Raw genomic sequence first — 26,727 nt, 5'->3', positions numbered from 1 at the left:
AGAAGACTCACCATTTTCAGGGCAGCATAAATTCTTTTGGTTACCTTCCTCAACGCCTGCTTTGAATGGAGATTTATCCTTATTTTGCAGGTATCTTTAATTTATGGTGTGATTGGTGCTTTCCACTACTAACAAAATGAACGTAAGGCAAACACAATGAAAATGAAGTTAGGCTGGTGATTGGAAGTGGAGTGGTGTCCATTGTGGTACACCAAACGGATGGTTTAAAGTTTACCTAAAGGGACACCTGAGTGTTCCCCTTCACATAGGGATGTGTTGGGGATATCCAGAGGCAGGGCAGAAGTGTGAGGCTTTTCATGGATCCCTGGTTTGGTGAAACCATCCTTAGAGTATCATTCTATCCACCATGAATTAAACCAGCTTTGTGTCTGTTCTCTCTTGTATAAGGGAGCTGGCCCATTACTGGGAAAGACATAAAGATGACTCAGAGCCACCTTCACCCCACCTTGTCAGGTGAGCATGAGGACAAAGCTGTGTGTGTGCAATGGCATGATCTGTATATACACAGGTTACTTATTCATAGGCTTTGGGTGAAACTGCATGTTTCGGGAGTCAATTAGGTGTCCACACATAAAAAAGTGACCCATAACACAAACTTGCCTCTCTGCCTGCCAAGGCCCAAATATGAGATGCAAAGTGTGAGCAAGATCCAAAGTGCCGGGGACAAATTATTCACTCTTCATGCAGGAACATAAAAATGGCCATACTGGGTTGGACCAGTGGTCCTTCTAGCCCAGTATTTTGTCTTCCAACTCTGACCAGTGCCAGACACTTTAGAAGGAATGAACAGGACAGGGCAATTATTGAGTGATCCATCCCCTACCTGGCTCTGCATGGCTCCCTGGTAGCAGCAATATATCCCTGCTGCTCCTAGGTGGAGGAACAGACAGGAGGGGTTTGGAGTGTGGGAGGGGATGGAGGGCATAGGCGCCAACTTTCTCCAGCGCTGGTGGGTGCCCGTGTCCCCCCCTTTCCCCTCCCCATTCCAACACCATCTCCAAAGTCCCCGCCCTAACTCCGCCCCCTCCCTGCCCCAATTGGATCCCTTCCCCAAATCCCTGCCCCGGCCCCGCCTCTTCCCTCAGCGTGCCGCGTTCCCCCCTCCCTCCCTGCCCCGTGAATTAGCTGTTTCGTGGCACAAGAGCTGGGAGAGGGAGAAGCAGGATGCAACGGTGCGCTCACGGAGGAGGCGGAGGTAAGCTGGAGCAGGGGGGTGGGGCAGGGCAGGGAGCTGCCGGTGGGTGCTGAGCACCCACCAATTTTTTTTCCGTCGGTGCTCCAGCCCCGGAGCACCCACGGAGTCGGCACCTATGGTGTGGGTTGGGGGTTGGCACATGGGAGAGGGCGCAGGGTGCCAGATCCGGGCAGCGCTCATCTCAGGCAGCTCTCCGCAAGCGGCGACCTGTCCCAGCTGCAATTAGGTGGAGGCATGGCAGGCAGCTCTGCACAAAAACAGATATAAAGTGACGTCTCCTTGTGATGGAGAGCTCTCTATGCCTGGCTTCTCACCCAGGCCAAGGGACACCCCGTTATGCCAGACTTTGAGCAAGTCTGCTGCCTCCAAGACACTGGAGCCCTATACCTCCAGGGCATCTAAGAGGAAGACACAGGACTCCTTTCATAAGCTCTCAAAGGAATGTGTCCCTGGCTCACAAGGTAGAAAATCTACCTCTAAGAAGCTGAAGTCATTGATAACCTCAGCTACCCTGGTGTCACCAGCTCTCCAATCAGGTACTTGCAAGACTGCTGGTTCCTCGGATACCCAGAGTATGGCTAGACTGAAAGACGGCAAAGCCTTGGGCCCAGAGAGATTATTGGTACTGTTAATGGACCAAGGGGGAAAAAAAGAGCTCTTCCTCTGCTTCCTTGGTACCAAAGAAGCCTGCTCTGGCTCTGGCCGCACTTCCCTTGGAGTGCACAAGATCTTTGGTACCACCCATCGGAGTGTCTGAGACCTAGAGCACTGTCAACGCCCCCAGCCACAATCACCTCAGTGTAGATTACAGGCTTTTGGTACTGATAACACTTTTGGTACCAGAGGAGTTCCATTTCCCCCAGGACCTGGCTGTACCTGAGATGCCCAATTCTCTGTTGCTTGGTTCCAATGCATTGTCAGTACTGAGATTGTCGGTACATCAAGATCATCTGAAGTTTGCCCATTAGCAATGGTTTCACCTCAGATTTCTTCAGGTGCTCCACCATTCCAGAGTGAGCTTGAGGAAGAGGATTCTGATGAAGACTTTGGCTCAGTGTCTCAAGTGTCAATTCAGGGTTCTCCCCTTCACTCCTATAGAGGCCCCTTTCCAGAAGCCTCCACTGAAACTGCAACCGCTCAGGGATCACAATTGCCACCAATGCCTTGCTGGTATGAACACCCTTAGATGCCTCCTTTTTATGCCTTATGTACCTTCTCCCTGGCCATATTGGGGCCCTTGGGCTGTTTATCACCAACGATTTTCCACTCGCTTATAGAGAGCGGCAACCTTCATCACCTGCTCCCCTCCAGGAGACCTGACCCTTAAAAGGAATCCTTTGAGAGCAGGAAGCTAGAGGCAATGAAGAGGTCTCTCCTAGGGCCAACATCTCCTCTTCATCTCTGGATGAAGGAGTCATGCGTCCTCCACCATCCTTGGCGGATGATTTTAAGTCCAGGATCTGGTCAAGAGAGCTGCAGATTCCTGCAGATGCCTCTTGTGGAGGTGGAAGAGCCTCATCAGAAGCTGCTCAATGTCCTCCGCTCACCCTCATCAACCTTCATAGCTTTACTTGTTAATGAAGCTCTTCTGGACCCAGCAAAGATAATCTGGCACAGCTTCTATTCTGCCTACATGCAAGAGAGTGGATAAGAAGTATTATGTCCTGTCAAAGGACTCAAATTTTTTATTTTCCCATCCCTCACCAAGCTCCTTGGTAGTTGACACAGTTAATGAACATGGAAGGCAGCAGCATGCTAAAGCCACACCTCTTGAAAAATACCATAAGAGTCTAGACTTATTGGGGAGAAAATCTTATTCCTCCACCTCCTTACAATTTAGAATTGCCAGTTACCCAGCATTAATGGCAAAGTACAATCACATGAATTATACCAAGCTGAACTCTGTTATGGACCACCTGCTGACAGAGAAGAAGGAACATTTCTAGGCAATTATTGTGGAGGGCCAACTACTTGCCAGAACAGACCTACAAGTCTCCCTTGATGCCTCTGAAACAGCCACCCGTTCAATCGCTACAGCAGTAGTTATGAGAAGGGCTTCCTGGCTCCTACTCTCTGGATTCCCCAAAAAGGTCCAGAATGCAGTAGAGGACCTTCCTTTTGGTGGGTCCAAGTTGTTCACAGATAGCACAGATGAGTCTCTGTGAACATTAAAGGACTGTAAGGCAACCTTATGTTTTCTTGGTATTTACACACCCACCTTCAAGAGAAACTTCAGCAAGTCCCAGACGGCTCAGAGATCCTGACCTGTCCAATTCCTTTCCTCCCATAGGTCATATGAACTGCATCAAAAGAGGCAAAGATTACAGAGAAGGAAACTGTCCACTTCTCAGACTCCCGCATCACACCCATCCATCTCCAAGCAGCAATTTTGATGGGTTGTTTGAGGGTTTGAATTGCCATCCTCATTCTCTTCAGCTGGACTGATTCACAAGCCTTCCTCCCTTTGGCGACCACCTTCACCACTAAAGGTGGACTTGGGTGTCGATCACTACAGACAAGTCAGTTTTGGAGATCATCTCCACAGGATACCATCCACTTTACTACACTTTCACCAACAACCCTCCCTTCCACATCCCTCTTCAGGGACCCCTCTGTCTGCAGCAGCCAGAACCCCCCGGGCCTGCTGCCGAGCCTCCCCGCCCAATGGCTCGCTCCACAAAGTGGTATGAGCCTCTGGGGAGAGGAAGTGGGGCTGTAGCAGAGCCACAGTGACTGAGGGCTCCTCTCTGCCCCTGTCACTGGCAGGAGCCCTCAGCTGGCTTCCGGCTGGGTGACAGAAGTTGGTGAGGAAGGGGGGGAGGAGGGAGGGAGAAGGCAGCCCTGGGCCCACTGGCTGAGAGGGGCTGGGACGGGTGGAGAGGAACCAGCGCCGCCACTTGGCCGCAGCACACAAGTGGAGTGCTGGGCTGCGCCAGCACACAGTGCCTACTTTGGCAGGCCACCCCAGCTGCCCACCCCAAAGGCCGGCTCTGATCAGCGTCTCAGCAGCTTATCTCCCGGGGGTTCAGAATATGACTGCATATGCACTCAGCAGGCACTTCTTCCAAGACCACGAGTGGGAAATAGATTACACCATCAGTGGGGCACTTTTGAGATAGACTTGTTCACCACAGAGTTAAACAAGGAATGTACCTGCTTCTGCTCGAGAAGCGGACTGGGTCACCAATCCCTGGGGGATGCTTTTCACCTTCATTGGTCATCAACTCTCCTGTATGCATTCCTGCTGACTCCCCTAACAGCCAAAGTTATGATCAAAATAAAGAAAGACAAAGCCAGAGTCACCCTAATAATTCCTATGTTTCCTGGACAAACATGGTTTCCTTACCTGACGGAGCTAGCCGTTTGCTCTCCGATCACTCTCCAGGCCACTCTTCATCTCTTCTCCCAGGACGATCTTTCACTCAGTCTCACAGTGATTCATTTCAAGACATGGTTGGTCGATGGCTGACAGGATTAGAGGCCATCTGCTCAGAGGACATAAAAAGACTACTTTTACACAGGAGGAAACAACCTACTCACTACACTTACTCTCAAAAATAGATGAGGTTTGTCAGTTGGTGTGACCATGTTCCACTGATGACCTCATCACATGGACTACATCCTAACTCTAAAAACCTCAGGGCTATTAATGAGCTCCATTAGAGTCCACCAGCAGCCATCATGGCTTTCCATCTCCCTGATAGAGGGTTATTCTGTCTCTGCCCACACAACCACAGAAAGATTCCTTAGAGTGCTTGGAAACCTCTATCTACTGCTCCAAAGCCCTACTCTGGTATGGGACCTCAATCTGGCCCTTAAATCCCGCACAAGACCATGGTTTGAACCAATGGCTACCTGCTCCATTGGTTAATGAAAACAGCATTCTTGATTGCCATCACATCAGCGCAATCGGTTGGAGAAATAGGGGCCCTGATGGCACACCGCCCTTTCACAGTATTTTTAAGGCTAATGTCATGGTGCGGCCACACACCAAATTCTTACCTAATGTTTCTTCCGAGTCTCATATCAATCAGCCCCTTCCCTGCATCTAGATAACCAGAAGGCACTGCTGCACACCCTTGATAACAGGAGAGCCCTGGCCTTGTATGTGGATGGGGCAAAGTTCTTTAGAAAGACCCACAGGTTGTTCGTCTCACTAGTAGATAGAGCAAAAGGGTCTGCAGTCTCTAACCAGAGGCTTTCCAAATGGATATCAGCCTGCATTACTCTTGCTACGAATCTCTCAATATTCAACCATCTTTGAATATATACACTCATTCTACAAGGTCCATTGCCACTTCTATGGCCTTCCTCAAGAACATGTCCATTACTGAAATCTGTAAAGCCACTACTTGGGTGTCTATACATATGTTTACCGAACACTAAGCTATAAATCACGATTCTGCTTCTGATACTGTGTTCAGCTCATTTGTACTTTCCTCCCTACTGGACTTGGCTCTGAAGCCACTTCGCCTAAGAGGGAATTGCTTGTTAGACCACATCTACACTACCATTTATGTCAGCAAAACTTATGTTGCTCTGGGGTGTGAAAAAACACCCCCCTGAGTGACGTAAATTTCACTGGCATAAGTGATAGTATTCACAACACTATGTCAATATAGCTATTGCCTTTCATTGCAGGTGGTTTAATTATGTCAATGGGAGAGCTCTCTCCCATTGGCATAGAGTGGCTACACGAGAGATCTTACAGTGGCACAGCTGCATCGGTACAGCTGTGCTGCTGTTAGGTCTCTAGTGTAGACATAGCCTTAGTCACCTAGAGTGGAGCACCCACAGGGACACTACTTGAAGAAGAAATGGTTACTCACCCTGTGCAGTAACTGTGGTTCTTCAAGTTGTGTCCCCCTATGGGTGCTCCACTGCCCGCCCTCCTTCTCTTCTACTTCGGAGTTCTCTGCTATGGAACTTCACGGTAAAGAAGGAACTGAGGGTGGTTCACCCATGCAGTGCTATATAACAATGGCATGTGCCATGAGACTGACTAACACGCATGTGCAGGCCGAATGAACACTTCCATGAGAAATCCCTGATCAAAGGTGCAGGGGGCGGTAGTGCACCAAGAGTGGAGCACCCATAGAGGGATACATCTCAAAGAATCACACTTACTGCACAGGGTGAGTAACAATTTCTTTAGTGGTAACAGCTAATTTAAACATTATCATTTTGCATTACTTTGCACTTATTGATATTTAATTTCATCTGTCATTTTGTCACGCAGTCAGATCGTAAGGAGACTTACAATGCCTTCCTTTTAGTGTAAATTATTCTTGCTAGCGCCTCTGTTTCATGTTTTTTTATTTCTGATGTAAATAATTTGCTCCACTGAAAGGAAGGGGGAGAACCAAATATATGTGGACTGTAGGTAACTTTGGTACTAAAATGACATTCCTTGAAATGAGGGAGAGTTGAGACAGGGCCACCTGGGGGTGGGCGGAAGGGGCAGTTTGCTCCAGGTCACCCATTTGAGAAGGACCCCCAAACCTGTGGAATATGAATGAGTGGTGTTGCGATCTGCCACGTGAGGTCAGTGTGTCACTCTGGTTTGGCTGGTAAACCTGAATTGTCAATGTGACTCCATGGACCAGGTTGAAATGCCACTTACTCAAATTTGGCTCTGCTGCCCCTCCATCATGCCAGAGGGGTGGCCAGGCCAGACCTCAGGGTACTGTGATCTTGTATGCCACATTGCAATGCTTGGAGCAACAAGCCGGACTGAGGCCTGCAGGACAGGAGCTGCCACTGCAGGGTGAATATGAAGTGGGCTTTCTAATTGCCCCTCAGCTGCAGGGTGGGAAGGGTAGAGGTCCACAAAAACTTTTGTGCGGCAACAGTGTAAGTGCTGGACTATTCTCACAAATGGATTTTTTTATTTATTTCTCCCACATACTTTTGAAATATCAATATGCTTGTTATTTTAAATGTGTTTTTCTGCATTTAGAGTAATCAGAAGAACAAGCAAAACAGAATCCAAGCGTACTCATTTCTGTTAGTGCCTGTCTTCCAAAACAAAATATGTTGGGATGTCTGGTAGTTACATTCATGCTATAAAAATCAGAACACTCTTGATAGCTGCCTTTTCTATGCTAATAAAAATAATTACAATAATACTGTACTTTACACATCTCTAACACCTATTCTGGGATCTCAAAGCAATTACAAACGTGCATGAAATTATTTATTGCAACACTCATGTGAAGTAGGAAACTGAAAGCTAGGAGGAACAGAGATGTGCTTTGTGCAAGGTCACACAGCAAGTCCTGCCTCTGAGCAGTTTGAGGTTTGCCCATCACAGTGTCATGATAGAAGTTGCACATGTTGTTGTGAGTGACATATTCTTTAAGGTTGTCTCTGTAGGTTGAGGTCATTAAAATGTTCCCTCTCTGCCCTGCGGCCCTGTGCATGTGCCAGCACATTTTAGAGCTAAAGCAAAGACTTGGTCCTTGACTCCTTTACACCCTTGACACCTTTATACCCCAATTCATAGGGTAATTAATTGGGTAATGAGGAAATTCACCCCATTGTGGAGAATCACTTTAAGTACTACTTAAACCCTTTTTAGGGCCTCAATGGGATACATGTGACATATAGTCCTTGTGCAGGCACTCTATATATGAGTGCATTTTGCCTATAGTCCTTAGATAAAGGCTAGTGGCTAGATAACAACTAAAACTCTACTAGCTAGTCAGTGAGGAAGTATTTTCCAGCATCTCTACGAAAGCTGACTGTTCTACCCTCTTCTTGGTTGGAGGCTAGCTATCCAGACAGCCGAGTACTGGAGGGGCTTTATGGTAAAAATATGAAGAGAAAATTAGGGGCCTTCATTCAGAAATATCGGGTGGATCTAAATGATACAACGGCTCAGTGCCTGAGAAGCGGACCATTGGGCCTCCCTGGCAAATACAGAATGAAGATAAATCATACTGTTGTTTAGAAGCACATTACTGATCCAATACCACCAGTTTTTCTTCTAGAGACAGATAAGATGAATCACTGCAATGAACAGGAATCATTCATATTGCCACATGCACATCCACACGGATAAGATTTAAACTGTCATTTAATTTGTTCTCCATTAAAGTTCATGTACTTTCACAGCCATGGTGAAAGCCTGTGGGAGTTGGGGAAGGTTCGAGAATGCAGTCTGTTCCTTTTTTTTGTTTTTGTTCTGCCTCGTTTATAGACTTAGCACAAAAGGCAGGAATTACATTGCTTTGCAGTAATTCCTGCACATCAGGATAGTTAGGACTATTTCATGGCAGTGAGCTCTGTTTTACCCAATAACACTCCATTGATATGCACAGAGCAAAAATCTTCCAAGACCTATGTAGTTTATGTAATCCAATCCTCATATACACACAGATTGAAATGTTGCATTACATTTTTAATAAGTGATTCCTAGAAAAGCTGCTTCAGAAACATTTTAATAAAATGACAAGTATTATTTATCCAAAGGCTGCCTGCTTGTACTGATTCTCTCTTAACAATGTAGGACTAGATTTAACATAATCACTTTTTTTGTGGTATAGCTAGAAGATGTCATTGAATTTCCAATATCCTGTTATCTTCCTTAGGCCCTTTCCCATACTTAGCAACAAGAAAATTTGAATGCAGTTATTCCTCTAAAATCATGAGCGGTGTGGCTTAGTGAATAGTGGTAGTCGTTTACCTCTGGGAACTTTCAGCTAGCATTTGACTTACAGTGCCAAGTAATATGATTTGAAGATGCCTGTGATGGGACTAACGTGGCTAGGTGGGCCAATTAACCATCTAGGCTGTACCTGAAGGAGGAGCCAGGAGGGTTAATTAGAGATGAAACTCAGCGGGACGGGAACTAGAATGGCCTGTATAAAGCCTAGCAGCTCAGAGTTGAAGGGGGCTGCCTGTGAGAGAGGCAGGCTGCAGTCACTCTCAGGCTAAGTCTACACTACCTGCCTGAATCGGCGGGTAGAAATTGACCTCTCGGGGATCGATTTATCGCGTCCCAATGGGATGCGACAATCGATCCCCAAATCGACGCTCTTACTCCACCAGCGGAGGTGGGAGTAAGCGCCGTCGACGGGAAGCCGCAGAGGTCGATTTTGCCGCCGTCCCTACAGCGGGGTAAGTCAGCTGCGATATATCGAATTTAGCTACGCTATTCGTGTAGCTGAATTTGCGTATCTTAAATCGAACCCCCCTCCCCCCCCGTAGGGAAGACCTGCCCTCAGGGTGAGAGAAGTGGAGTGAACTTCTGGAACAGCCTTCCAAGGGGAGCAGTGGGGGCAAAAGACATATCTGGCTTCAAGACTAAGCTTGATAAGCTTATGGAGGAGATAGTATGATGGGATAGCCTAATTTTGGCAATTAATTGATCTTTGACCATTAGAGGTAAATATGCCCAATGGCCTGTGATGGGATGTTAAATGGGGTGAGATCTGAGTTACTACAGAGAATTCTTTCCTGGGTGTCTGGCTGGTGAGTCTTGCCCACATGCTCAGGGTTTAGCTGATCGCCATATTTGGGGTCGGGAAGGAATTTTACTCCAGGGCAGATTGGCAGAGGCCCTGGGAGTTTTTCACCTTCCTCTGCAGCGTGGGGCCTGGGTCATTTGCTGGAGGATTCTCTGGACCTTGAAGTCTTTAAACCATGATTTGATGACTTCAATAGCTCAGACATAGGTTAGGGGTTTGATACAGGAGTGGGTGGGTAAGATTCTGTGGCCTCCGTTGTGCAGGAGGTCAGACTAGATGATCATAATGGTCCCTTCTGACCTTAAAGTCTATGATTCTATGAAGGCAAGGTAGGAAGTAGCCCAGGGATACAGCAGTAAGGTTTAGGGTGCAAACTTTGACTGCTTGTTGTAGGGTCCCTGGGCTGAAAACCAGTGTAGAGAACAAGCCTGTGTTCCTATACTAGCTGCTGGGGAAGTGGCATCATTAAGGGGCAGTGAGTCCTGAGAAACTTTGATATATGCAACCCTGCCCTCGGAAAGGGAAACTACAGTGACTTGGCAAGAGGGCCCAGCCATGAAGCAGGAGCAGTCAAATCACAGAGAGAGAGCACCCTGAGTTGCAGAGAGAGAGAGTGGTGGCAGGGCACGTGGACACGAGGCAGAAAGGGGCATTGAACCTGAGAAGAGCCAATCCCCAGAGCAACCAGAAAGAGGCGCCCTTTTGGTGAGTGGTACCCCATGACAATACCTTACATACTTCCCAGGATAAACCATATTTTGAGGGCTTTAGGAGTATATAGGGCTTGGGCTGGACTCCCGAACTGGGTGAATTTCACCCTGCAGTTTACAGGGCCTGCTCAGGGTCCTAAGTACCCATAGGGGAAAATCCTAACTCCTTTGGCAGTAGTGTGGTGCAGTTCCAATGTGTAAGAGAGGTAGGATTCTGGGGGAGTAGAGTGGTGATGGAGCTCAGCTCCATGGGGACACCTGTGTGAACCAGGTGGAGTAGGGCAGAGAGATCCCCAAGTCACAGAGAATACGCGTTATTGGGCTGGAGAAGCCCCTGGAAAAGCACCACAGCTTCAGTGGGAGGTGAGAATTCTTCCCATCCCTCCTCTGTGCATATGTTCAGTATTAGAATCATAGAATCATAGAATATCAGAGTTGGAAAGGACCTCAGGAGGTCATCTAGTCCAACCCCCAGCTCAAAGCAGGACCAATTCCCAACTAAATAATCCCAGCCAGGGCATTGTCAAGCCTGACCTTAAAAATCTCTAAGGAAGGAGATTCCACCACCTCCCTAGGTAACCCATTCCAGTGCTTCACCACTCTCCTAGTGAAAAAGTTTTTCCTAATATCCAACCTAAACCTCCCCAACTGCAACTTGAGACCATTACTCCTTGTTCTGTCATCAGGTACCACTGAGAACAGTCTAGATCCATCTTCTTTGGAAACCCCTTTCAGGTAGTTGAAAGCAGCTATCAAATCCCCACTCATTCTTCTCTTCTGCAGACTAAACAATCCCAGTTCCCTCAGCCTCTCCTTATAAGTCATGTGCTCCAGCCCCCTAATCATTTTTGTTGCCCTCTGCTGGACTCTTTCCAATTTTTCCACATCCTCCTTGTAGTGTGGGGCCCCAAACTGGACACAGTACTCCAGATGAGGCCTCACCAATGTCGAATAGAGGGGAACGATCACGTCCCTTGATCTGCTGGCAATGCCCCTACTTATACAGCCGAAAATGCTGTTAGCCTTCTTGGCAACAAGGGCACACTGTTGACTCATATCCAGCTTCTCGTCCACTGTAACCCCTAGGTCCTTTTCTGCAGAACTGCTTTCTAGCCATTCGGTCCCTAGTCTGTAATAGTGCATGGGATTCTTCCGTCCTAAGTGCAGGACTCTGCACTTGTCCTTGTTGAACCTCATCAGGTTTCTTTTGGCCCAATCCTCTAATTTGTCTAGGTCCCTCTGTATCCTGTCCCTACCCTGCAGCGTATCTACCACTCCTCCCAGTTTAGTGTCATCTGCAAACTTGCTGAGAGAGCAGTCCACGCCATCCTCCAGATCATTAATGAAGATATTGAACTGGTTGCCAACTAGACATGGAGCCGTTGATCACTACCCGTTGAGCCCGACGATCTAGCCAGCTTTCTATCCACCTTATAATCCATTCATCCAGCCCATACTTCTTTAACTTGCTGGCAAGAATACTGTGGGAGACTGTATCAAAAGCTTTGCTAAAGTCTAGGAATAACACATCCACTGCTTTCCCCTCATCCACAGATCCAGTTATCTCCTCATAGAAGGCAATTAGGTTCACCCAGACTTGGTGAACCCAGGTCACCCAGACTGCTCCTTAATGTAGGTTAATTAATTATGGTACTTTGGGTGAAGTTCACCCAACACAAGGCCCTATGAACCTTGTGTTGGGTGAACCTCACCCAAAGTACCATAATTACCAGGTTGTGTTCCATGGAAGCCTGAAGATGAGCCAGTGTCAGGACGAGTTTGCCCCCATGCTGGACCTCAGCTAGAATCACACTATTGGGGAAAACTGGCAGCTTTTCTTGATCTATAGACAGGATTTCTGTTTACACTGTCATTAATCATAGTAAGTAATTCCCAAAAAGCGACAACGAATCCTGTGGCACCTTATAGACTAACAGACGTATTGGAGCATAAGCTTTCGTGGGTGAATACCCAGTTCGTCAGACGCAGACACATGTCTGACAAAGTGGGTATTCACCCATGAAAGCTTGTGCTCCAATAACTCTGTTAGTCTATAAGGTGCCACAGGACTCTTTGTGGCTTTTTACAGATCCAGACTAACACAGCTACCCCTCTGATACTTAATCCCCAAAAGTGAATACTCTCAGAGTTTAAAGGTGTTTGAAAAAAACTGTCCTGTGCAATTTCTTATACTGATATAGATACTGAAAAAGAAAACTCACAGGAGCATTATTAGCTATTTCTCTTAATTACTTTTTGGTTCACATTAGCTTTCTTTATTTCTCACCTGCTTATGAAAAGGAAATGAAAAATGATCTGTGCAATTTTTGACAGTGAAGTGCTACTATGAAAAGCATATGGAGTATCCTGACAGCTGCTGTATATGAATTAGTCTTAATCTCATCAGCAACTGTGCTGTTCAAGTTTAATTCAGACTTTATATGCAGTGAAGCTTCTGTTTTGAAAGCTACTACACAGCCTTTTAGTAGTTTACAGCTGATGCTGTGGATGTGGTTTATAACCAATATAACTATGGATGTGATTTATAACCAATGATAATGAATTCTGACTACCCTAGGATGACTATTTTGTCCTGGATAAAATATTTGCATACTATTTTCTGTGCTTCTTTTTATGACTTTTACCCACAGCAATGAATATTTTTATTCGTACAATCTGAGTTCGCAGCTGCAATGGTGGGCAAAAAATAAAATCCCCCCCTGTGTAAAATGAATGTTCCCTAAACTATTTATGAAAAAGATAAAAAGGTTAGAAAAAAATCTTCTTTTCTCTTTTTTTTCCCTGCCGCTTTTACAAATTGATGATTTTTATCCAGCACCGTAGTTCCAGGGGGTGACTATATGTGGCAATGGCTTATCTAAGATACATACGGATGCTTAAATTAATTAGGAGAAAGCATACATACAGGAATTCACTACTCGAAGACAACTGGAGATATGAAAAGAAATGCAAGGCACAGCCTTTTCCATGTTTAAAAAGGTAGTCTTATAAAAGTACAAAATTATTTACTTTTTTTGAAGTGCCTTTTAAACAATACCAGGATGATCCAAGATTCCCTTATTGGAGATAAAGGGGAGAACTTGCATGTTCTAAGTAAGCAATCAAGACATGGGACAGTTCTTGGGAATTTGTGACTGCCTGGGAGGAAGGAATGGTTTAAAGTCTTAACTCCAGCTAGATATTAATTCTCAGGAAATACCAGGAGTTGAAGTTGTCATTGATAATATGAGATAAAAAAATGCCAAAGAAAAAAAGCAAGGGTTTGATCCTGAAAACATGTAAGTAGCTTTACTTTCATGAATATTTCCACAGAAGTTCAACGGGACTACGCAAATGAGCAAAGTTATTCACATGATTTAGTATTTACAGGATTGAGCCCTAATTGTATAGATTTATGCTTGTTTGTTAAAATAAGTTGACCATTTTCAACTGGAATAGGCAAGATATTTCAACTCAAGTCCCACTTATATCTTTAAAATAGAGTGAATAGGCCTTGTGCATTTTGAAATTCACCCCTATGCAGAGGGGCTGCACAAGGCTTATGTATGACAAGCTCTGTTTTGAGGACTAAAGTGAGTGCCCATAGCTCTGCATAGTAGTGAATTTCACTTGGATATTGGCTTACTAGATTGCTTAAATCATTCTTCAGATTCCCATTCAGTTTGTAACAACTACTTGTAAAAGGTATTTATAATGGACTTGTGTGCTAGCAGTTCATTTTATGCATCTGTAGTAGTCCTCAGTGAGTTAGATGGCCTAGTGGTTAGCACACTTAGTGCCACCTCCAAGTTGCAGTCCAGGCTATCTTTTAATCAGGAGTGCAGTGAGGTGGGCAGGCAACTTGAGCGCTTCCTATAGTAGAGGCAGTGGTAGGGGAGTCCGGTCCCACCCACTCCACCGGGCTCTGAGTCAGGGCCTTAGGAAGGTCAACAGTGTCTGGCCCCTGAAGGTGCCCTCCAAGTTACACTCCCCAGGTCACTTCCTAGCATCTGCTTTTCTCTCCCAGCTTCCACTCCAATATAAAGTGAAAAGAAAATGAGAAGGCAACCAAACCATTAGCCCCAACTGGACTCAGTGTACGGTCCTATTCCCTCAGGAAGGCTTTTCTGGTGCCTGTGTCAGGAGCTTCAGGGAGGTCTGTCCTCTTCTCCAGCCTCCTCGCTTTTCATAGATTCATAGATTCTAGGACTGGAAGGGACCTCGAGAGGTCATCGAGTCCAGTCCCCTGCCCGCATGGCAGGACCAAATACTGTCTAGACCATCCCTGATAGACATTTATCTAACCTACTCTTAAATATCTCCAGAGATGGAGATTCCACAACCTCCCTAGGCAATTTATTCCAGTGTTTAACCACCCGGACCGTTAGGAACTTTTTCCTAATGTCCAACCTAGACCTCCCTTGCTGCAGTTTAAACCCATTGCTTCTGGTTCTATCCTTAGAGGCTAAGGTGAACAAGTTTTCTCCCTCCTCCTTATGACACCCTTTTAAATACCTGAAAACTGCTATCATGTCCCCTCTCAGTCTTCTCTTTTCCAAACTAAACAAACCCAATTCTTTCAGCCTTCCTTCATAGGTCATGTTCTCAAGACCTTTAATCATTTTTGTTGCTCTTCTCTGGACCCTTTCCAATTTCTCCACATCTTTTTTAAAATGCGGTGTCCAGAACTGGACAGAATACTCCAGCTGAGGCCTAACCAGAGCAGAGTAGAGCGGAAGAATGACTTCTCGTGTCTTGCTCACAACACACCTGTTAATACATCCCAGAATCATGTTTGCTTTTTTTGCAACAGCATCACACTGTTGACTCATATTTAGCTTGTGGTCCACTATAACCCCTAGATCCCTTTCTGCCATACTCCATCCTAGACAGTCTCTTCCCATTCAGTATATGTGAAACTGATTTTTCCTTCCTAAGTGGAGCACTTTGCATTTGTCTTTGTTAAACTTCATCCTGTTTAACTCAGACCATTTCTCCAATTTATCCAGATCATTTTGAATTATGACCCTGTCCTCCAAAGCAGTTGCAATCCCTCCCAGTTTGGTATCATCCGCAAACTTAATAAGCGTACTTTCTATGCCAATATCTAAGTCGTTGATGAAGATATTGAACAGCGCCGGTCCCAAAACAGACCCCTGCGGTACCCCACTCGTTATGCCTTTTGTTTATGTTTTTGTTATGTTTTGAGCAGGGTTGCTCTCTTTTTAACCCTTTCTCCAGTTGGAGCATGATCTGCAGAGAGGTGCCAGCCACCTGTGCCTAATATGGTCCTTTAACACCATCCAGTCCAGTGTAGGGTTTATATACCCCATCACAGCATCATAATGAATAATACTTAGCACTTACCTAGTAGCATAGCAGCACTTACACAACATACATTACACAAATTAATGCGACGTTTTGATATGTAGCAAGTGATTTCTGTGCATACACTACTTTTAATTTGTAAAGCAGTTTGGGATGAAAGGCCCTAGTAAAGGGGTGGTGGTTATATTTTTTGTATTATATTGGGTATTCATTTTTCCTTACACATCAACCTAAAATATTGGGAATATACTGTTTTTATACCTCTAAAATATTACTTCTAGGCTAGAGAGTATTTTTCTTCTGTCTACCCAAAGATTTATAAATCATATTCAGGATGATAAATTACAGTTTAAAAAATATTGTCCAAATCTTGTTTTCCTTACTTAGGTGAATAATCCAACTGAAGGGAATGGGACTACTTATCTGAGTAGGCTGAGCAGAAATGGCCTCTCTACCTTTAAGGGGAGAGGAAAGTACATTGCACTTATTTTTCAGAGAGAAATACTGTGTATATTACAATACCAAAGACTGAATAAAGCAATGCAAATTTTGTGTTAGGCATTACAGAGATGATAGCAGCCAGAACTGTTTCATTTATTTTCAGCTAATAGTTCAATATGTTTAACAAGTAACCACTGTATTGTACTAAACAAAATCTGTATTTTTGAAGCTATCAGATCAATTTCTTAAATTATTTGCAGTTTCTTTTTAAGTATTATTCTAGATAACACAAAAGACCTAGGACTTTTGTTAAACTTACAAGTAAAAGGAAACACCTATTAATTTCTCCATGAAAAGAAAATGTTTCTATATTATTTATATATAGAGTAGCCTGTCGATTAATCGCAGTTAACCCATGTGATTAACTAAAAAAAAATTAATCATGGTTAAAAAAAGTAATTACGATTAATCGCACTGTTAAACAATAATTGACTACCAATTGAAATTTATTAACTATTTTGGATATTTTTCTACATTTTCAAATATATTGATTTCAATTACAACACAAAAGACAAAGTGTCCAGTGCTCACTTTATATTATTATTTTTATTACAAATATTTGTAAAAATGATAAACAAAATAAATAGTATTTTTCAATTCACCTCACACAAGTACCATAGTGCAATCTCTTTATCATGAATGTGTAATTTACAGATGTAGATTTTTTTGTTACATAACTGCACTCAAAAACAAAACAATGTAAAACTTTAGAGCCTACAAGTCCATCTGTCCTACTTCGTGTTCAGTCAATCACTAAGACAAACAAGTTTGTTTACATTTATGGAAGATAATGCAGCCCACTTCTTATTTACAATGTTTCCTGTAAGTGAGAACAGTCATTTGCATGACATTTTTGTAGCCGGCATTGCAAGATATTTACGTGCCAAATTTGCTAAACATTTGCATGCTCCTTCGTGGTTCAGCCACCATTCCAGAGGACATGCTTCCATGCTGATGACGCTCATTAAAAAAATAATGCATTAATTAAATCTGTGACTGAACTCCTTGGGGGAGAATTGTATGTCTCCTCTTTGTTTTACCCACATTTTGCCATATATTTCATGTTATAGCACTCTCGGATGATGACCCAGCCCATGTTGTTCGTTTTAAGAACACTTTCACTGCAAATTTAACAAAGCGCAAAGAAGGTACCAATGTGAAATTTCTAAAGATAACTACAGCACTCGACCCAGGGTTTAAGAATCTGAAATGCCTTCCAAAATCTGAGAGGGACAGGGTTTGGAGCATGCTTTCAGAAGACTTAAAAGAGCAACACTCTAATGTGGAAACTACAGAATCCGAGCCACCAAAAACAGAAAATCAACATTCTGCTAGTGGCATCTGACTCAGATGATGAAAAAGAACATGCGTCAGTCCACACTTCTTCGGATCGTTATTGAGCAGAACCCGTCATCAGCATGGACACATGTCCTCTGGAATGGTGGTTGAAGCATGAAGGAACATATGAATCTTTAACGTATCTGGCACGCAAATATCTTGATGCCAGCTACAACAGTGCCTTGCGAATGCCTGTTGTCACTTTCAGGTGACATTGTAAACAAGAAGCAGGAAGCATTATCTCTTGCAAATGTAAACAAACTTATTTGTCTGACTGATTGGCTGAACAAGAAGTAGGACTGAATGGACTTGTAGACTCTAAAATTTTACTGTTTTATTTTTGAATTCAGTTATTTTTTGTACATAATTTCACATTTGTAAGTTCAACTTTCATGATACAAATACTGTAGTGCAATCTCTTTATCAGGTTAATTGAAAAATACTATTTATTTTGTTTTTTACAGTGCAAATATTTGTAATAAAAATAATATAAAGTGAGCAATTGTATTATGTGTTGCAATTGAAATCAATATATTTGAAAATGTAGAAAACATCCAAAAATATTTAAATACATGGTATTCTAATTTTTTAATAGCGTGATTAATCTCACGATTAATTTTTTTAATCGCTTGATAGCCCTAATAGTGAGTAAGAATTGTGCATGATGCATTACCGATATGTACGATTATAAGGTCTTCTCTACCTCAAGGAGATTAATTCTAGGAACCATGGGCCTGATCCAGATCCCCAGTGAAGATTTTTGTGGGTGTTAGATTGGGAGCCAAAATTCTCATTAGGATTTTTCCGTACATAAGAGATTATCTGTGGCCCAAAGTTTCTGTGAGAACATTTTCTTCAGGGTGGTGGACTATAGACCCTATAGATTCATAGACTTTAAGACCAGAGTCCTACATGAGTTACTGAAGTCCTCAAATCATGATCTAAAGACTTCACATTACAGAGAATTCACCATTTACACTAGTGTAAACCTGCAAGTATCCTGTGCCCCGTGCTGAAGAGGAAGGTGAACCCTTCCCCCCCCCCAGGGTCTATGCCAATCTGACCAAGGGAAAAACTCCTTCCTAATCCCAAATATAGCAGTCTGTTGAATCCTGATGAAATGCTCAGGGTTCAACAGCCACACACCTGGGAAAGAATTCTCGATAGTAACTTAGAACCCTCCCCATCTAGTGTCCCATCACCAGCCTTTGGGGATATTTGCTACTAGCAGTCGCAGATCGGCTACATGCCATTGTAGGAAGTTTCATTAAACCATTCCCTTCAAATTTACCAGGCTCAGTCTTGAAACCAGTTAGGTCTTTTTCCCCCACTGCTCCTCCTGTAAGGCTGTTCCAGAACTTCACTCTTCTGGTAAGAAAATTTCGTCTAATTTCAAGTCTGAACTTTTTGATGATCAGTTTGTGTCAACATTGTCACATAACTTAAATAACTCCTATTGTGAGGAATCAGGGGGCATGGCCCTCTTAACCCACATGCCCTGAGACCTCTAAGGAAGGCCTGCAGATCTCAGGGAACCCATGAAGTTATTTACATAGATCCCCAGTGTTTCCTTCACTACTCCCTAGTCTGCTCTTGCCCCATCCATAACAACATGGTTGTCTCTGGATGAAACATCCCCATCAGATACTTCACTAAACAATTCCACAGTGACTTTGGAAGCAGCATAATACAATATTGGCATCATCAGAACTATCTTACACTACAAATTCTTGATATCTCTCAGGTTATCTTTCAAATGATATCCCAAATAGCTCACTGCAGAGTTTAGCTTCTTTAAATAGTGCAATTCTAAGAAAAGTCCCTTTTTTCTGTTTTATGGCTATAGTTTCTCAGATAAAATTCCTCCCCCGAAATGTCATAGATACAAAATGTTCAGAGAAAAAACCTAGATGAACCATAGCAATTTAAAAGCACTACTCCCTTTATTCAACCTCATCAGTGCCTATCAATCATAATATATATGGGCAACTATCAGGAAGCTATAACAACACTATTATTCTCTTGAGTAGTGCCCTGGCATCAAACTACGCTATCAGTCCATAAACACATGAGTCACTGGGATCATTCACTTGAGTAAGATCTGGAGGATATAACCCTTTATTATTATTTTTGTATTCATTTAATATTTATATTATAGTAGTACGTAGGGGTCCCAATCAGGATTAGGGCTATATTATGCTAGCCATTGTATAACACATAAGAAAACATTGGGTGAAATCCAGGCCCAGCTTGAAGTCAATGGAAGTTTTGCCAATGACTTCAAGAGAGTCAGGGTTTCACCCACAGTCCCTGCCTCAATGAGTGTACAGATAAAGAAATATGTGTAGCAAATCCTAGAAGATCTAATGAGGCTATGTTAAGGATATTTGGGCTGCCTCATATTTGAATAGCGTTGGCTCAGTGTTAGTCAGGATATAAGCATTTTTTTAAATGTTGCACTCTCTCATAAAAGCATGAGTCTACTGGTATCTTAGTTTTGGCCTTTATAACAGGTTCCCAATGGAAATACTTTGAAATAATTTTGCATTCATTACATAAATGATAACAAGCTCTCATTCTGTAGCAGAGTCCCCTGGGTAATCTTGCATCACAATGTCTTATAGCTAGTGCTGAATGAATACTTTGGAAAACAATGCAACTCTATAAAAACACGAGGCATTTAGGGGTTAGTTTATTTTTAATATGCCTGCAAAACTGTTGAAGATTTTCTTAAAAGATGTAAATAACTATTTTTCACTTTAGCAAACCTCTTCTCTCCCCTGTCAGTGTAGATGGGGAAAAAAGAGGTCAAAACACAGGCATTCTGGCTGGCCTCAGAAAATCCCCCCACACGCTATAATCTTGTGGGTGAAGTAGTTTTATTCTAATACATGACACATGATGAATTTATAGAGACCAGTAGAGCCTTCACAGATTATCAGCTGCATAGTCCACAATTTTCATGATTAGTTCCATAAGTTAGAATTGAATTACCCATTGTGTATATAATTATGGCTGAATTCCATCAGAAACTCAATTTCCCTTTATTTGCATATTATACCTTAATTAATTTTCTTTACCAATAAATATTTAATTATAGTACAATAATGTCTTAATTAAAACTAAATTAAAATTTTGGACAGTTAATTTGAACCATTACCAGCCTCTCTATTAGCTTATAGCAATTTCTAGTCAGCTGCAAATTGTCATAAATTTTTCTAAAAAGACCTTAGCCATGGTTTGATTTATTAATAAAATCATTATCATTTCATTAAATTTTGTGTTTCTCAATGCAGAATGATTTTCAGCTGATTGGCATGCAGGAGGAATATCCTTTTCAGTTTATCATCATAATTGATTGACAGACCTGAAGGCATGCAAAGTGCTATTCCTTTTGATGTTAGTCTCTCTAAAACTTTAGGAATGGAGACAGGACTGGGACTGTTGAACCCCTATAAAAAAACCCATCAGTTAAGAAAACATCCTGCATGAATATTTAAAAACACATGACAAATAGAAATGGGATGGAATATTCTAGCAAACTTCAAATAGATGGCTGGAGGCATAGAGACAGCTCATCTATTTTACTTATGTCTGGATCAGTGGGTACCTGCTCTCCTGGAGCTTATCATGCAGCCCATACATAGGTAAGACTCTCTTTGGCTGCAGTGTGTGAGACCTGCAGAATCAAGACATTGAATATCATCTGTACATGGAATAATGCCCTTGAAAACTCTGTTCTGGGGAACAGTATCCCAACCACTGATCATTCTTATGCTTTGATGGGAGGAAAACCTCTGGAAAGGACATAAACATATTGTGACACTCACACATATTGCATAACTCTGTTACCAGAGCCAAATTAATTGAGTGCAGGCCCTGGGAATAAGGATTCAGACTCCTGAGCATTGTTGTGTAACATCTGTTGGGACACTATAAAACAATTTAGAAAAGACTCTCAAATGTTAAGCTTCCAAGCCATAACTCAAGCAAGCCCTGCTGATGACGTGGTTCAGACAGTATTAAGGGGCCAAACTATGCCACTTAAAGGGGATAGTGGTCCCTAGCTGCTGGCTGGGAAGTCTGGGCAATATGATTCCATTAAAGCCATGCTGTCAGGGAGCCAGTGCCCTTTGGCCCTGTGTGTCCCCTCATCTATGTGTGATCCATTTGGTTTGTAGGCCAGAAACTCAGTTTTTTTACACGGAGAGGCAAATTGTTCCCCTGATGGAAAAACTCATAGGAAGCTCTCGAGGGGAATCTGACAGATTTTTCTGGCTCCTCCATGGGTTTTCCTAAAAGAGGCACAATCTGGCCACTAAGGGATTTAAACCACAGTCAGTCAAGTCAAATAGAGCATTTAAGTTCCATCTCATATACAATAAGTTATAGTCCATTTTTTTTTGGATACATTTATTTATTTGGACTTGTAAATATGACTCCCATCTTAAGCACTGGGCATATATGTCCATTAAAAATAACAAAACTCACAATAAACCAATTACAAAACAAGGACTCTCCTTCCCCAATAACCAACACCCACCTTCAGTCCCTGGACTTGGTCCTTGCAGAATGCCTGGGAATTCAACATATTTAGGCTCCATTACTCAAGCTGCTTGTGAGGATCGACAGATCTGTTTATCTCTCTTGGCTATTTTTGTAACTGTGGGGTGTGATATTACCCATGGCACAATCTGGACTGATGAACAGCTGTGTGCCCTCAGTTCTCCAACCCGGGGTGCCTTTTGCTGTGAGAGTTACCACTACTGGTCTTCTCACACACAGCCTCCAGCATGTAAGTTATTCCTAGTTATAGTATATAAGTGCTATAGCCAGCCACTCCTGAATTACAGTGCAAAGAAACACCAACAAATTCCCAGTCCCAGATTTCCCCTCGGAAATATACGTCTTGAACTGCCCAGCTCTCTCCTGGACAATACAAGCTGATATAAAGTCAATCATTTTATTAATAGAAAAGCTGGAGAATATAGCCCATTATTATTTACGTATTAATGTAATATTTACAATATGCACAAGTTCTGTTATCCCAAATGGAATTTCCCAAACACTTCAATCCAAACATACCGGTTTAGATAAAACAATAAAACATGTTTATTAACTATAAAAATATATGTTTAAAGTGATTACAAATAATGAGGAATAAAAGTCAATTGGTTATAAGAAAATAAAAATAAAATACAAGTAATGCCTAACTTAAGATGAAGTGAATTCAGAGCAAAGACTCACTCACCACGTTTCAGTAGTCTTACTAGCTGAATCTCTTTCAGTCAGGATCCTTCCCCCCAGTCAAATGATTCTTTCTTTGTTTAGTGATGGTCTATTTGATTTTGCTGACCCATGCCTAATGCGTTGGCTAGCCTTTTGTCGCTGGAGAACTGGTTTGTGGCTGTTCCCTCTGACTTGGAACATGCCTAGTAATACGGTACAGAAGAATCCTATAACGTTACACGCTATGTTGCCACATATATTTTATCAAGACAATAATGATCAGCAAATTATGAGTTTTCGAATGATACTTCACAAGGCATACTTTGTACAAAATTTATCATAGTCCTGTAAAAGGGGTGAATATAGGGGTACAGATTGTCACCTGATATTTGCCAAAACTCTTCCAAAATCTACTAACTGGCCATCTATATTTGAACCCCAGTTCTATGATGATATGTGTTCTTAACTTCACCACAAGTTAGGAAAATATTCTGATAACAACATGGTTTCTTTCCAGTTATTTCATAATATAAATAAAGTTTTGAGCTCCCAGTGAACCAACACAAAACATATGTCACCCGGGAGGAGGACAAAATTAATACATATCTACTCTTACAATACATATTAGAAAAAACCGCAGCAATTCAATTGAATGCCTGGGAATGAGCAATACAGACTATTAAAAATAATAGTTTTTCTTTTCCAGGAGAAAAGTGCTTCCTCAGAAGAAGGAAAAAGTCTTTAGCAATAATCCTCATGCAAAAATCCAGGGTGCCAATCAATATTGTATCCAGCATAGTTCACAATCAATACACTGCAGTAAAAAAAAAAAAAAAAAAAGTGTGTGTGTGTATGTAAAGTCCAAAAGGATGGAAAGTGTGATAACCTAGGGGTATAAACAAAGTTCATAATATTGGCTGCTGAATGGAGAAATGAAGCAGCTAGTTTAAAAAAGAAAGAAAACATTGCTTCTCCTCAGATAAAATATTGCTCCATTGCTAATATTTATGGATTGCACATACAGTGCAAAGCACAATGTAAAGATGTTTCTAAGGCCCGAGCATTCCTCTAAGGCCCATATATCTCCTAATTGCAGTATTTCACCAGTGAAAAAAAATCCTGTACATTAAAGGAAAGGTAGAGGTTTAATTTGGCTCCTAAGGTTTTGTGACTACAAAGGACTTCACGGTGTCTGAATTTCAGAGGCATCAGTGGATAGAACTCAGCACCTCCTTTTCCAGAATCTTAGGCCCCCCACCACTTGAGTTAGTCTGTTAATTGTAATAGTGTTAGGCTTTAGGTGCATGCACATGCATGCGTACACACACGTGCGTGCATGCACACACTCTGAATTGCTATCCACTTTAGATATAATTTTCAGGCAATAGATTCTTCAATCTGCTCTTAATGCATTTCAGGATAACGATTTGTATAGCGAGATATAAAATGATTCCTTTGGGGGAGGAAGTAATTATTGAGTTCAAAGCTAAATTAATAGACTTTACAGCATCTTTTTAATCTTGGGCTAATTCTCTTATGAGAGAGCTCTCAATGGCAGTCACTGCCAGCTGCGTCCCATGAATTGCAATGTCTTTCTGCTGCAGAGCAAAGGAAAATACCCTTCAACTGTGACTTCTTCATACAGAAGAAGATCCATACTGCAACACCAAAATTACAGGTAAGAAAATTAATTTTCCTGTATACACCATCCAAAGGAATAGACTTTAACCACCTAAAAGAAAAGTTTTGGGGTTTGATTCTCTCCTGCAAATTTAATAAATCAATTTATCAGGAAGAAGAGCTGATGGGTGTCCACTATGGAACCAGCCAAAGAGAGAGAATGATAGGGATAGGCTATTCTGCCAAGATTAAATTCACCCCTTTGAAGAAGATTAGCAAAAAAACCAAGGCACCAGTGAATCGCACTGAAACTCTGACCCCCTGTGGAGGAATGACTTTCAAATCCCAGGTGAAAAAGGCAGAGCCAAAATGCATAAGACACAACTCTGGCATCATCTGGGTAATCAGTGCAAGGGGAGGGAAGCAGAGAAGCCAAAAAAATAAAAATAAAGAAAAAGCTTCACACCCTGGAATGCTCAGGAATGCTCTTCCAGGACTTTTATGGGGACTTTTATGGAAGAATGTTCAGTAATATTACTTATGAGTGATAGTTCCAGAAATACTGCACGTGTGTTCCAGCATTTCCTCGTTTAGTACTCCAACACTGCTCCAGAGGTGTTCAGCATAGGCACTTATGCTGGCGTGACTGCGATTAAAATTTGGTCTATCATTGGAAAAGTGTTTGAAGGTGGCAGATGTTATATAGATTTAAAAATGTTATTACAAGCAACTCTATTTAATTTGGACACATTAAGTTGAAACAAATGTGACAGAACATTCCTCAAGAAACTGATTTAGCCTAACGGTAGTGAATGGTAATCATGGCTGCTTAACTGAGACAGTATTGGCACACAATATTAGTTAGTGCCTAGATACCTTAGTGGTGAGTGACTAAGTGTGAAATGCTAGGCTCTTGTCTAAGGCCTCTGTCAGGGCAACTGCAGCCCCAATTAAAATACCTTATCTTTACTGGCAGCTAGACAAATATTTCCAAATTATACAATTTACTTACTGTTTGCAGTTTTGCAGGCCAGGAGAGCTTTGAAGCCTATATCACATTCTACATTCTTTGAAGACTAGAACACATTCTACTGATTTTTTTTCTCCTCCTTTATACTTTTTAATAAAATCTAGAAATATGTTAACAAAACAGTTCTACTACAGATGTTTACCTCAAGTTGTAGCAAAAATTGCATGTTATTATACTGCACTTGTGAAATAACATATGACCATACAATTAACAATAGTATTGTAATGCACATATATATGGTTAGATTTGAGTACAGAATAAAGTTTATAAAAGAAAACTTTTGATCTCATCCCTTGTTTCTTTTTTGTTGTTGCAGTTTCTCTAAATTTGTTTCATTCATGTTCTGTTCTTACTTTCTTGTTTTTATTATTTATCTTTGCCCTCCTCCTTTTTTATAATTCTGTTTCTTAATATGTGACTCTATATATTTAAGCACTCTGTTCCCAAGATGTATTTAGAGGCGTACCTACTTATTTCACAAAAAGAACAGGAGTACTTGTGACACCTTAGAGACTAACAAATTTATTTGATCATAAGCTTTCATGGGCTAAAACCCACTTCATCGGATGCATGCAGTGGAAAATACAGTAGGAAGATATATATATATATATATATATATATATATATATATATATATATATATACACACAGAGAACATGAAACAGTGAGTGTTACCATACACTCTATAACGAGAGTGATCGGTTAAGGTGAGCTATTACCAGCAGGAGAGGAAAAAAAACTTTTTGTAGTGGTAATCAAAATGGCCCATTTCCAGCAGTTGACAAGAAGGTGTGAGGAACCATAGGCAGGGCTGGCTCCAGGCACCAGCCCAGCAAGCAGGTGCTTGGGGCGGCCAATACCAAGGGGCAGCACTCCAGTCGCTATTGGGGCAGCACGTCTGGCTCTTCGGCGGCAATTCGGCAGCGGGTCCTTCACTCCGTCTCAGAGCGAAGGACCAGCTGCTGAATTGCCGCCGAAGACTGAAGCGGCGGCAGTAGAGCAGTTCGTGATCGCGGCTTTTTTTTTTTTTTTTTTGCTGCTTGGGGCAGCAAAAACCCTGGAGCCGGCCCTGACCATGGGAGAGGGGGGAATAAACATGGGGAAATAGTTTTACTTTGTGTAATGACCCATCCATTCCCAGTCTTTATTCAAGCCTAATTGAATGGTGTCCAATTTGCAAATTAATTCCAATTCAGCAATCTCTTGTTGGAGTCTATTTTTGAAGTTTTTTTGTTGTAATATTGCGACTTTTAGGTCTGTAATGGAGTGACGAGGGAGACTGAA

The 26,727-nt window shown here is 42.3% G+C and overlaps 1 long non-coding RNA gene across 1 annotated transcript; it reads left to right on the top strand.

Annotated features, from left to right (window-relative positions):
* On the top strand, positions 1-25,686 carry LOC128835103 (uncharacterized). The gene is made up of 3 exons (XR_008444573.1): positions 1-90; positions 24,398-24,471; positions 25,435-25,686. It is a non-coding gene; the product is annotated as an uncharacterized LOC128835103 (long non-coding RNA).
* Positions 25,687-26,727: the final 1,041 nt, after the last annotated feature.

The sequence above is a fragment of the Malaclemys terrapin genome, chromosome 3 (assembly GCF_027887155.1).
Source record: "Malaclemys terrapin pileata isolate rMalTer1 chromosome 3, rMalTer1.hap1, whole genome shotgun sequence".
In the NCBI taxonomy this organism is placed as follows: Eukaryota; Metazoa; Chordata; order Testudines; family Emydidae; genus Malaclemys; species Malaclemys terrapin.
This window is presented reverse-complemented; position numbering and strand designations above follow the sequence as displayed.